This window comes from Polypterus senegalus, chromosome 10, assembly GCF_016835505.1.
Source record: "Polypterus senegalus isolate Bchr_013 chromosome 10, ASM1683550v1, whole genome shotgun sequence".
Taxonomy (NCBI): domain Eukaryota; kingdom Metazoa; phylum Chordata; class Cladistia; order Polypteriformes; family Polypteridae; genus Polypterus; species Polypterus senegalus.
Genome location: NC_053163.1, coordinates 134,876,218 through 134,889,708, shown reverse-complemented (window position 1 = coordinate 134,889,708; position 13,491 = coordinate 134,876,218).

Here is a 13,491-nt window from a genome sequence, read left to right as displayed (position 1 = left end):
AGGTGAACTGTTGCCCCAGTCTGAAGCCACCTGTACTCTGGAGCAGGTTTTCTAAAAGAAACTCTCCATATTCAGCTTTGCCTCATTTCAGTCTCCCTTTTCCTGCCACTGACAAGCACGCCAAAGCATGATGTAGCCACCACCATACTTCACCATAGGGATGCCATTAGGCAGGTGATGAGAAGTGGCTGGTGTTCAGCAGACATAGTGCTTGGAGTTCTACCTAAAGAGTTCAGTTTCTCTCACAAAGACAAGAGAATCTTTTACCTCATGTAGTCAGAGTCCTTTAAATGTGCTTCTGAGTAGGAGTTAGCTGGTCTATCATAAAAGCTTGGCTGATGGAGTGTTCAGACAGGTTCTCCCATCTCAGCTGAGGATGTCTGAAGCTCTGTTCCAGTGACTGTTGGGTTCTCGGTCAGCTCTCTGACCAAAGACCCACTTGCCTAGTTACTCAGCTTGGCTGAACAGCCAACTCTAGAAATAATCCTTATGGTTCCAAGCTTCCTCCATTTCACAATTATCAAGGCCACTGTGCTCCTGGAAACACCCAAAGCTTTAGAAATGTTTTCATTCCCTTGCCCTGATCTAAGCCTCATCACTGTTTGATTTCTGAGGATTGCAGAGATTTCTATGGTCTTAATAGTTTGGTTTTTGTCCTGACATGCAGTGTCATTGGTGGGATCTTCTATACACAGCAGTGTGCTTTTATAAACAAAGTCTAATCGATTTAATTTTCTATAGGTGAACTGCAGTCAAGTTCTATGCACATCTAAAGTGGAATTAAAGCAAACAGGATGCACCTGACCACAGTTTGGAGTGCAATAGTAAAGAGTTACATGAATGAGTGATTTCAGTTTTTTGTTTTTTTTAATACATTTGTAAACTTTTCTAAAATCATGTTTTTACTTTGTCATTATGAATTATTAAGTGTAGATTGATGGGCAAAAATGGCAAATTTATCCATTTAAAATTAAATCTACAGCACAATAAAGTGTGAAGAAAGTGAAGGGGTCTGAGTATTTTCTGAATCCTCTGTATACTGTGGAAGGACTAATACTAGAGGACGACATGTTGTCACACATGTGCACCCTGGAGTCAACCTCCGGGCTTATTTAATAACTGTTACACTCTGAACCAAAGAGCGGCGCTGTTGCCTCATGCCTTTCCTCTTCCCCGTCTGGATGATTGACAGCTCTTCCATCACTGATGTCACTTCAGGTTTCCTCCCTCCTGGACACGCCCCTTCCAGCTTACGCACATCATAACTGCTCTAATGTCATCTTGGGGCAGTCTGAAGAAGGCACTCATCTGAACAAGACAACTGTGACCGTTACAAACTTTTTTGCTTTCTTTTGGCCATTACAATATACGCGGATCATTGCAATGCCCTAGATCTTTTTGACGTGTTCTTGTGTCTTCTTACACTGCAGAAGACTGATGCCCGTACTCCTCTCTGACCATTTTATAGGAAGAGGAAGGGAAACCACATACAGTTAAGTGAGCTTAATTCATCGTTTAGCAGAAACTTTAAGAATATGTAAATGGCTAAAGAGTGTAGACATTCCTGCTTAAGCTACTATATCACAGTTAGAAATGTGGAAAGGATCTTTTAAAGTTACTGTGTTGATTTATGAAATAGCAGAGAGCATGCTGGGAAAAGATATCTTGAAAGGAAGGAGGGATATTGAAACCAAATGGGCAACATTTTTATCTGGATTTCATAGTATAATGTGCAGTGCAGTGAGAGAATTAGAGCAGCAAAATGGCCACCATTACAGATGCCAGCACTTAACATACCTTTGAATTTGAAACAGCATTGTTTTTCAAATTGGTGTTCAGAGATAGGGAATGCAGTACAGCAACTGCAGTGGGAAGTAATTATTCAACCTACAAGTGGCCAATTTTACTCCTCTGTGTGGAACGATAGAAAAATAGATGGCTTCTGGAGAATGATTGTTAAAACAGCTCTAATAGACACTAAAGAGAGTTTGGTCCAACACCACGACCCAGACGCTTTGAAATGTGACATTCCATTTGGACTGGAAGTGACAGAACAGAACATTATTGATGCTGGAATCTTTTAGCAAGGACAGCAGTGAAGCCTGCCATTAGGTTTGTTGAAAAAGCAGTTAACTGGTTTGCATGCCAAGTATACATGGCACTTGAGAAATAACTGCTTGCAGACTCCTGGGCACTTTTAAACACAGAAACACAGAAAGATTATGGGTTACTTAAAAACCTGCCACCAGCAAGTCTGGTCAAAAATAATGGATTAGGAATGTGAGCAATCATTAAACAAAATCAGGCGGCAGGACAGCGAAGTGAACAGAAAATCTCATTTGATTGTTCATTTCAATGATGGATAAGCCACATTCTGAAATAATCGTATCACATTTAACTGACACGTTCTCTCAATTTAACTGTCTTGCGTATTCGTAATAATGCCAATTTCATACGCTTAATGCTAACCACCTTAATATGTAGCCTATCTATTTTGTCTTCAAAAAAGGTGTGCTGTATGAAATAACAGGCAATGGCAACATTGGCTCTTTTGGACAGGCAGACTACACCAGGAGTGAGTTTTCATTGAATGCAATAATGACTTCTTAAAGCCGCCGTCTTGGAGTTGTGTCCAGTGCAGTACAGAGACATCACTCTGAAATCATACGACCCCTGTTCTGTTACAGATTTGATCAACCGTATGATTTTTGGTGACGAGTGCTTTTAGACATGAACTGGCTCACTGGTCAGGAATCTCGTAGCAATCCTGGAGCCATGTCACAGTCTCTGTATGGGATGGTACTGTATTATTAAGATGCTACTCAGATATGTTTAATTTCCTTACAGTCAGGGTGAATAAGCCAAGATCCAAAGGAGATTTGCAGTGATTGTGGATTTTTCTAATGTAATCAATGCCATTGACTGTACACATGACATGCTATGATAAAGGCACCACAACAGAATGAATTTGCTTTTGTAAACAGGAAGCACTGTCATTCAATTAATATACAACTCATGTGTGATGCTTAAATGTGTCTGACTAACATTGTTGCGACATGACCCAGCTGAACTCACAATTTTTTTTATTTTATGAAATAGTAGGCTGGGAATCAGACTTTCCAGTCATGCTGTGTGTGATGGCTGGCTACTTGGCAGTGGTAAGTAAGACTAATAGGATTATAATTATGTTTAGTACATGACAAACAACTTGTATTATCTTTCATTCAGGTGATAGTGGGATATAGAAAGGCACTGCTACATGCAATCAGTGATAGAATGGATCATTGGTTAATTAAAAGGTTGATGGTGGTGTTTCATCCTTTTGCATTGACTCTATCCAGTGGCCTAAGATGAAGATTGGACTCCTTTGATACTGTGTCTCTTCGGAGAATCCTTGGGTACCGCTGGTTTGACTTTGTGTCAAATGAGTGGTTGCTCATGAAGTCACAAATGAGGCACATTACCTGCTGTGGTCTATGGCCGGCTTGTCATCCCGGCCAATACTCCCAGGCCGCCAGATGGAGCTCTCCCTGCAGCATGGAGGTGCCCCAGATACCAGCAGGGAATCATGGACAATGGAGTTTTCCTTAACAGCCCTGCTGGATACCACTGGGGCCAACAGAGGACGCTGCAGGGAGGCCCAGAGAGTCGTTTGTGCCCTATAACCCAGAAGTGTGTCTTAGTCACAGCGACAGGGGAGATGATGTACCTCCGGGATGAAGACTTTTTATCTGACCCAGGAATGATAAGGAGTCACATGGACTGAAGGATGAGAAACACTTCCGGGTTAGGGACTATAAAAAACTGGGAAAAACACCAGAGCGTTGAACTAAGCTGAGTGTAAGGGTGGCAACGCATCTGGGAGTGGTGGATTGTGATTATTGATTATTGGAATTGTATTTATGAGTATTGTGGAGTGTAGGGTGCTTGGTGCACATTATTATAATAATAAAGTTGATTCTTAGACTTTTATCTGGTGTCTGGCGTCTGATCCGAGGGTTCAAGGGAGCGATAGTGCCCCCTATCTGTCACACTGCATTGTGAGGGAGTGTCAATTATGGCACTACGGCCATGTGGTGCGATTCCCTGAGGGTTAGCCGGCTCACAGGATCCTCATTGTTGAGGACTCAGCTGACAGGACAAGGCCAAGGGGATGCTCACGTAACACCTGGCTGCGGCAAATAGATATTCATTTCCAGTGGGTGGAACTGGACCACATGTCTGCCTGGTGGGTTGCCAACTGGGATCCCATGCTGTTTCATCGTGTGGTGGGTAAAGCGAAACGCTGTACCAATGCATGCTACTCAACTTGACCTGACCTGACCTGTGGTGTTTGGGCTCTTTGGGTAGTGCACTGCCGTACAGTACAGTCCCACAAAGGTTTGATGAATTGGGTTGGCTTATAGAATAGAAATATGGACTGCCTTTGCCACCTGAGAGAAGCCAAGATGAGTGCATTGCTGTCCAAGAACTTGTCCCACAGGATATCAACACAGTGGCAATTCAAAGACACTTAGGTGTTGTACATCAAATATAAAGAGACTTGTATGTATTGCAACATTGACATTTACTTGACAAAATGATGATATTTTTGACAAATTAAATAAGAATAAACTTAATGTCTTGCAGTTCTACAGCAATTTGCGCTGTGTACCGTATGGCAGACCACTGTTATTGCTTTCTCCTCTCACCTGCTTAAACTTGCTCCCACAGTTGTCTCTTTTTTTTGTAGTTGTGTCTTATGCAGAGAGACCAGTAAAAATAATGTTTAAAAACTCCATTTAAATCAGCAATACCTCAGGTTCATGATCATTGAAGTTTTGTTTTCTATGTTAATAATAATAATTCACATTAATATAATGCTTTTCTCACTATTCAAAATGCTTTGCAGACTCAACACAGTAAATATGTCACTTGGGAACATGGGCACATTTATATGGTGATCACATCATGAAAACTCAAAAAAAAGGCATGTTTAAGCCATGATGGGCGGTGACGGAGAGTAACTAAAAGCACATAATTTAAAGTTGATTTGAGATTTATGAAGTAATTTGATCTGGCGTGTGCTGTTTTTTTGTGCATATAATCTTTTTCCCTCGTTCCCTTTGAGTGTAAGCAAAATTTTAGTATGGAATCTAAGCAAGGTTTCATTTATGAGGCCCCAGGTATGCAAATTGATTCCAGTGGAAGAAGAGAACTGTTGTTTTAAAGATGGGTGTGTGTTCATAAAAGAAGGAAAACACTTTTCAAAGCAGAGACTTAGCAGCCTCACACTTAGACAATAATCCAAGAACAGGGTGATTGCTGCAGACATGGCACTGATAGAACATTAAGGATTTCCTGTGGTGTACACAGACATTTGAGGGACTCACTGTCTGGATTACCAGCTGAAAAAATGCTGCTTGGTCTATTCATGTGCCCGAACTATGTGGAAACAAGCATGGACGGTGACAACCAAGGGAGAGGTTTATATTGTCCATGTGGTTGCACATATGCCACTAGTGCTCCCTGAAAGACTTTATAACCATTAAGTTGAGCATATGGCTACTGTCCAAAGTATTGTGTTAGAAGACAGTGGTAACACTGGCACCCAGCACCATAATCCCATAGTTGACTCTCACACAACACTCAAGGAAAATGAACAATGTGTTGGTCTTTTAAGGTAAATACAAACGATCTATCTTTGATTTCTTTGGCATGATGGACTCATGAAACATCAGGACACATGGGAGCTGAGAAAACATACCAAAGAAGTCATCAAAGGAGGATTCCAGCAACAAAGGACTTGGCACGACAAACTCTAGCCATCTGACCCATATGTAGAGAAATAAAACAGCAACCTTTCAGCTTAACCAGGATAGACCTTGTGAGTAGATTTTATTTGACTCCCACCAAAACAGAATTAACTTTGATATTTCTTGACTGCAGTTGATTCTTATTATTGATCATTACAAACCTATCCATTCACAAAGGATGATCAAAGATAACACTTTATCAATGGAGTCATTCAATTTACACACATTCCCTACAATCCCCTTATTGAGAGTTTAAATGGCCTTTTGAAAAGTCAAACTAAGAAACTGCATGATAAGATAGGGGTGCTCTGGTGCCACCCCAGAACCCTAAAGAAGTCTGGTTAATCCAGTCTGTAGTAAAATGTTTGATTAACTTCCAAAACTCAAAATAACAAGAGAAGATGAAATGAAGTGTTCAAACTACACAAAAAAGGAAACCAAACAACAAATGATATGCTCTCTAAAGATATTCTATAAATATATGGACTAACTAACCACCTTTGAACATGGTGTTCTCCTTCCTAATTTCAGGACATCTCCTTTCATAATGTATTGTCTTTGTCTTCTTCTTCTTTCTCTTCTGAGAACAACTTTCCACTGGCAAACAGGAGAGATCATATTATCCAAAGAGATCCACAAACAGACAAGACTATCGCAGGTGATTGGATTTGAGATAGCAGGTCAGTGGCCAATTAAATGGGAGATTAAGATGGATGTAAATATATTTTTGGACAAAGCACTCACTATAGGATTATTAGACACTAGATCTTAAAATATAAATAGAAAGGATTGTTAAAATTAGTATTTCAGATTTGCAGGCAGAACAAGAAGGAAAAGAATAGAAAGAAAGCCAAGACCTGGTAAATAAAATAGCTTCTGCACCGGGTGACCCTAAAATGATCTTGATAAAAGGTTCCCAGATGACCATCTGGTTTCCCCTCTTCAGACTCTCCTCTTGACTTGAATGACCAGCTTATGGCCTGAATGGAATTGATGCACACCTCGTGATAAAATTACTTTAAAATTCACACCAACCAAGAACTGAACCTCACAACTGAGAGAAAAGAAACAGCCTCAGACTCTGTGTTTCAGAACTTTGTAAAGACACTATTAATGCATTAGGATATTAAATTAACTGTACAATACTACAGATTTGTTTGGTAAACTTGTAAGACTTGTATACCAATAATTTGAAATATTATAATACATAAAGAGAAGAGTACATTATGTTAAAGAATAGGGATGACACTTTTAACTGTGAACATTTAGGACTGTCATGGATGGATATGGGAATATATAGTTTTGTTCTTTATTAACTTGTTGTTGTTGGTTACTTTATTGTAATGCATGTCTTTTTTCTGTTTGTGATGTCATTTTGCAACCATTTAAAATCCTTGTTGGCTGTGGGTGCTGTAATTTTGTGCCCATCTACGATGGCTGTAGCCATGTTGTTTATGGCTGCTTTTGTGGCACCCAGCACCATGCATCCAAGCTGTCTTGCACATAAGTCCCATAAATATTTCAAAGATTGCTCGCTGCAGCAGAACCTTTATAAAATAAAAGATTTATTTTTCACAAAATTGCTCCGTAGAACAAGAAGCTCTGTGGAGCACAAAAAAGAATTGCCTGAGTGGGTAAAGCAATCTGAGGCAAACACAGTCCCAATCCAGAATCTAAAAACAAAGTCAAAAACAGAGCACAGGTTCAAAAATATTATCAGTAATATTAAAATCACAGAAAGAACAAAGAACTCACCACAACCCCCTAGTGCAGGGGTGGCGAACTCCAGGCCTCAAGTGCCGCAGTGGCTGCAGGTTTTCCTTCTTACCATCTTCTTAATTAGTGACCAGTTTTTGCTGCTGATTACTTTTTCAATTAACTTGACTCAGGCCCCATAGTTGTTTATTTTTCTTTAATTAGCAGCCAAACAATAATGAGACACAAAACAAGCCACCACATGACCAGCTCCCCTGTGCCCATCACACAATATCTGAAATTAAAGAAAAGTGATGGTCTTGGTAAGGTTGTTCTCTCAGGTCACCAAAACATTTTGATGGTGCTCTTAGAAAGAACAGAAAAACAAGTTTTTGAAATGTGTGCTGTGGCAGAATGAGAGCAGCAACAAACCCTGGAATTAAATTACGGGTTTAATTAAAGCAAAAATTGACTTCTCATTAAAAAAGTGATTTGAGTGAAATTGGTTGGAGTTGGAAGCCCCAGTTTACTCTGGTCATCTGTTAGCTCATTTCACATCTCATTTCTGCTTGGCTGTCACTTAATGAACAAAGGAATCAATTCAGAGGGCTGAACTCTTCTAACAGGGCTATTAAAGTGATGGTGAAAAGTTAATTAGCAGTGAAAACTGGTCACTGACTAGGAGAAGGGTGAGAATGAAAACCTGTAGCCACTGCGGCACTCCAGGCCTGGAGTTCACCACCTCTGCACTAGTGCATTCGAAATGAACCACCAGGAACTATGGGAGACCTTCCATATTTATAGGGTGATGGGCTGTTCCTGGCAGCGACTGGCTGGTGGTCCCCTCTTTTTTGGGACATAACACAGGCATTAACAACAAAGCAGATAATAAACAAAAGTAACATTACTTACTATAGATAAAGAGCACAAAAAATGGACAAAATAGACAAGAAACATGACATTGAACACCAGCCAGGGGAGAAACATGACACAAGCATAAGTCAAAGACAGAACTCACCACAAAAAATAGCCTTAAGTTAGGAGAAAGGACCATTAGTTAGTTTGTTTACCATATGATTTGAATTTACTTTGACTGCGTTTTCTAATTTTATGTTTTGGTTTAGATGTTTACTTCGGCTCAGTTGATCCCAGCCAACAAATTTGACTTCTTCATAAGCTATTTCCATCTCCAGGTTTTTTAATATGTTCTTAACAACTACCACAAACACTAACTTCCAACACAATATTGATAACACTACCTTTATTTGACATTTACATTTTATCTTTCTGTTGTCATAAGCTTCTGCATGTGTTTTCTGGATTTTGGATCTTGCTAAGTTTATTTTTATCTATTTAAGACTATGAATTTTAAGTCTAAATCCCTTTTTATCTGTCCTCCTAGATATGCCATTCTATATCTTTGCCACAAATTTACATTACATGTACATTTATTTTTTTGGCAAATGTTTTTATCCAAAGCAACTTACAAAAGAGGTAAACATAATCAAGTAACATTAGGCTAGGGCCTGTTTATCCAGCAAGTGTAGTAGAACAGGTAACAAAAGTTGATTGCCACAAGTGAAAAAATGTAATAACTAATAAATTTACAATTATAGATTGCAATAAATAAAGCAATTAAACTTAATGTAACAACAAATTAACCAACAAGTTAAAATATCACAGAGCAAAGGTGCTTTTGTCTTCTATCAATCGGACAGATATTCACAGAACAGGTGGGTCTTCAATTGCTTCTTGAATACATTGAGGGAATCAGCAGCTCGGATGGAGGTGGGCAACTCATTCCACCAACTAGTAACTACTCAGGAAAAGAGTCTGGATTGAGACTTGATACCATGCAGAGGTAGCATTACCAGACGCTGTTCCTTGGCAGACATGGATGGGGAAGAAGGAGTGTAGCACCCCACCAGTGTCTCATTATATACAGGTGCTGACACAATGACTACTCTGTAGGCAAGCATCAGGGATTTGAACTTAATACGTGCTGCTACATGGAGCCAATGTAGCTACCTGAAGAGATGAGTGGCATGAGTCCATCTTGGCTGGTTAAATACAAGATGGGCTGCTGCATTCTGGACCATCTGCAGCGGCATGATAGCATATGTGGGTACTCCTGCTAGAAGCGAATTGCATTAGTCCAGACGGGACAAGACTAAAGCCTGAACCAGAAGTTGTGCTGCTTACTCTGTCAGATAAGCTCTAATCTTGCAAATGTTGTACAGTGTGAACCTGCATGAACAAGAAATGTGGTCAGAAAAAGATAGCTGCTCATCAATCACCACCCTAAGGTTGCATACTGACTTGGCAGGTGTTAGCGACAGTAAGCTGATCTGTGCAGAGATGGAAGTTGAACAGACTGGTTTGCTGGGATCATAAGAAGCTTGGTTTTTGCCAGGTTGAGCTGTAGATGATGCTCCTTGATCCAGGTCGAGACATCAGTAAGACATGCAGAGACTCTAGCTGATAATGTATTGACAGGTACAGCTGTGTATCATCAGTATAACACTAATTAGAGAATCTATGGGGTTGGATGATAGTGCCCAGCGAGGTGGTGTTCAGGGAGAAAAGTAGAGGACCAAGGACTGCTCCTTGGGGCACCCCATAGCATGTCTGGTGCACCTTTGAAAACTCTCCTCACCAGGACATGCTATAGGATCTGCCCGAGATGTGGGATTTAAACCATCTGAGAGCTTTCCCAGTGATGCCAAGGTCAGAGAGGGTGGCAAGAAGGATGTCAGGGTACGGGTCAAAGGCAGAGAAGAGACCTAGAAGGATCAGGAACAATGACATTTTTGTAGCTCTAGCAAAAGGCAGCTGCTTTATCACAGTCAGTACAGCCGTTTAAGTCAAGTGGTTCTGGACTGATTGATATCAACAAATGTTACTTGGTCCTGCTCCAGTAAGCTCTGTCATGTCAGAGAGGTAGGATTTGTATGTCAAGGAAGGGACACACTGCCTCATCTATTATCATGTGTATTTTGGTTAAAGGCACTGATTTATATTGAGAACAGACACTCAGCACCCAATTAGATAGACATGGTAAAGCATGCAAAAGAGTTCATGTGTGTGGACTTTGTATCACACCAGGAATCTGACAATGAAAATCAAATAGAAAATGAATAAAACTGCAGAAGAAACAAAGTAGACCTCAGCACATTATTGGTGGAACTTTTTTCTCAATAGTTGTCACTAGCCCTTTCCTTGCTAAATATAAGCACAGATCCAAATATTCGTGTTGATTGCATTTAAAGTTGCTTTTACCATTTAGATTTTTTCCTTAAGTTTCTGTATTAAGAAATTTAGTTGAAGGATAAATTAACATGATACTCCACTACTCCGCAAGAGTGTTGAGCACTTTGTTCCAAAGGGGGGCCGTGTACCCTTTGCATGGATGACCTTAACCTCCAGATCAGCACATTTGAACTGTAGAGCTGAAAGTGATGTGCACAGAAGATAATGAATGGTAGAAATTCACTGTACTTTATGTTGTAATTGATTAATTAAATAAATATGTCTTGTTATATTCTAGATTTGACCCATAAGGAATGATTTTGGCCTGTCATGGGGAAATGACACAATTTATAGTTGCAGAACAAGGACATTTTATAATGTAAACATCCAAAGAGAAATTAGAAAACATTACAGCTTCATTATAGACCCAGAAAGAGCCAGCAGTTCTGATAATAGTATGAATAAGTATATAATGAATTGTATCATTCATTAAGCAAATGTTTTAAATAATATTTGAATTGCATAGTACATTTACAATTATTTATTTGGCTGATGTCTTTATCCTTAACAAATTACAGCATTTGAGATGCAACTGGTTACATTACTTTTCCCAATTAGAACAGAGACAGGTCAAGTGACTAGCTCAATGTCACACACTGTCAACAGCAGGATTTGAACCCACAACCTCAGGGTTTGAAGTACAAAGCCTTAACTCCTCAAGGATGCTGCCATCTATTGTGTCTGTTGATTTCTGAGTGCTGTCTAGTTTTAAGTCATTGAGTCACTCAGTCGTAGGACCTTTTTTCCAGAAGAAGCTGCTTGAGCACACCTGAAGAGCAAGAAAGAAAAATGAGCATTACTTTAGAAACAGATAATGATTAAAACTTTCTTTTGACGCAATACTCCATTTTAGCAGTAGATGGCCAACTATTCCCATTCTAGCAAACATCAGTAAAGCCTAGTTGTTATGTCTGGAACAGTAATTGAATTTTGAAACTTGCTCCATCCACAGCCTATCTTAGCAGCAATGTGTGCAAAGCCTTAACTAACCCTGTATGGGGTGTGTGGCAGACGGTCGGGGTCCATGACCGGCCAGGATGCCCCTTCATTATATGCTCAGGGGGAGCAGCCATGGACGGTGTAATATCTCCCCCTGGACGCTAGATGGCTGCCCCACTGGGTTGGAGCGGTGCCTCGGTTACCCACAGGGCTCCATGGGAATTGGAGTTGGGAGTTGGGGGCAGCCCTGTTGAGTCCTGCAGGCGCCACCAGGCGGGGCTCCAGCTGGAACTCCTGAGCCCTTATGGGCATTGTTTTCACCACACCCAGAAGTGCAGCTGGAACTTGGCAGCCAACCATCTGGAGCACTTCCGGGTGAACTATAAAAGGGGCCAGCAGCCACCACTCTGGGAGCCAGAATCGGGAGGAGTAGGACAAGGTTGCCTGGGAGGAGTGATGGAGGAAGAAAAAAGTGCTTTATTATGTGTTTTATTTGGTATATTTGTGCTTGGGACTGTGTTGAACCTGTGGGGATTATGGGGAAGACGTGCCCCACAGGTGAAGAAAAATAAATAGTTTATTTATTTTACGTGTGCCTCCGTGTCCAGTCTGTGTCGGGTTGGGTGCCTATATAGCACCTTTTCACAGGTGTAACTTTATTGCAGGGGACACTGATACTCATAAATACTGGGGCAACCTAAAACGAGCAAACTAATATAATATTCATGTAATTATGATGTAGGAAAAAAATTAGAGTCCCACAGAAAAACTCACATAGATATTATATTGAGGTGTTTACAAAGTGCTACAGTCTACCATATTATTTGGTCACTTAATCCCTTTGTGTGAAATTTACCCTTTACCAGTTTCCATCTACATCCTCACATTCTTGTTGATGAATTCGTTTTAAAATCCACCATACTGATTAACTTTATAATTCTGATCAAATTAGTCTGCATTTCAATGTAGTATGTTTTATGGACACTCTACAACTAGCACAAAATCCAGTAACAGTTCACCATTCAGGTGCAGGTCAGGAAGGACCCAATATGAATACTTAATTCACCAGTAGGAATACAAAGTCAGTAGATGGTACTGTTTTGAACACCAAATCCAATGTATCCTAAAAAACAGAATACTCTAAATAGTTTTTGGTGCATACATGCAAATAACAACACTTTTATCCCTGCAACTGGAATTTGAATTTTCACCAAATGGGGAGAATATATAAATTTCACATGGAGAATGACCAAGCCGGGGTTGAATTCTGATTTCTTGGAGCCATGAGATACAAAAGCTAAGTAGTTCACTGTTATGTCCACTCTTTTGTGCCACGTCATTAATAAGAGCAGCCCATCCTGGCACATATTGACAACTTGAAAGATACAGATGCTGCAGTCTAGAGTACACTTTATTCTTGGTACAGTTAAAACCGTATGCACATAATCCTTTAGTATCTAATTAGGTTACTGGCATTGAAATTATATAAATTCTACCAGGCTTATACTCTTTACTAAACTCCAGACCTGCCTCTCTAATGCACACAAAAACACTGGGGAATGACTAAGAAACGTTTTCAGTGCACTATTCCAATTTACCAGAAGATGGCAACATTTATTATTCTTGCACAGAATTACATATATAATGCAATTCTCCTTATTAGGGTTGGTCTGGAAAACAAAATTGTAGCACAGCAACGTAATATAGAGAGTCTGTTTTCATGTAAAATTAAGAACACTCTCTGCCACTACAA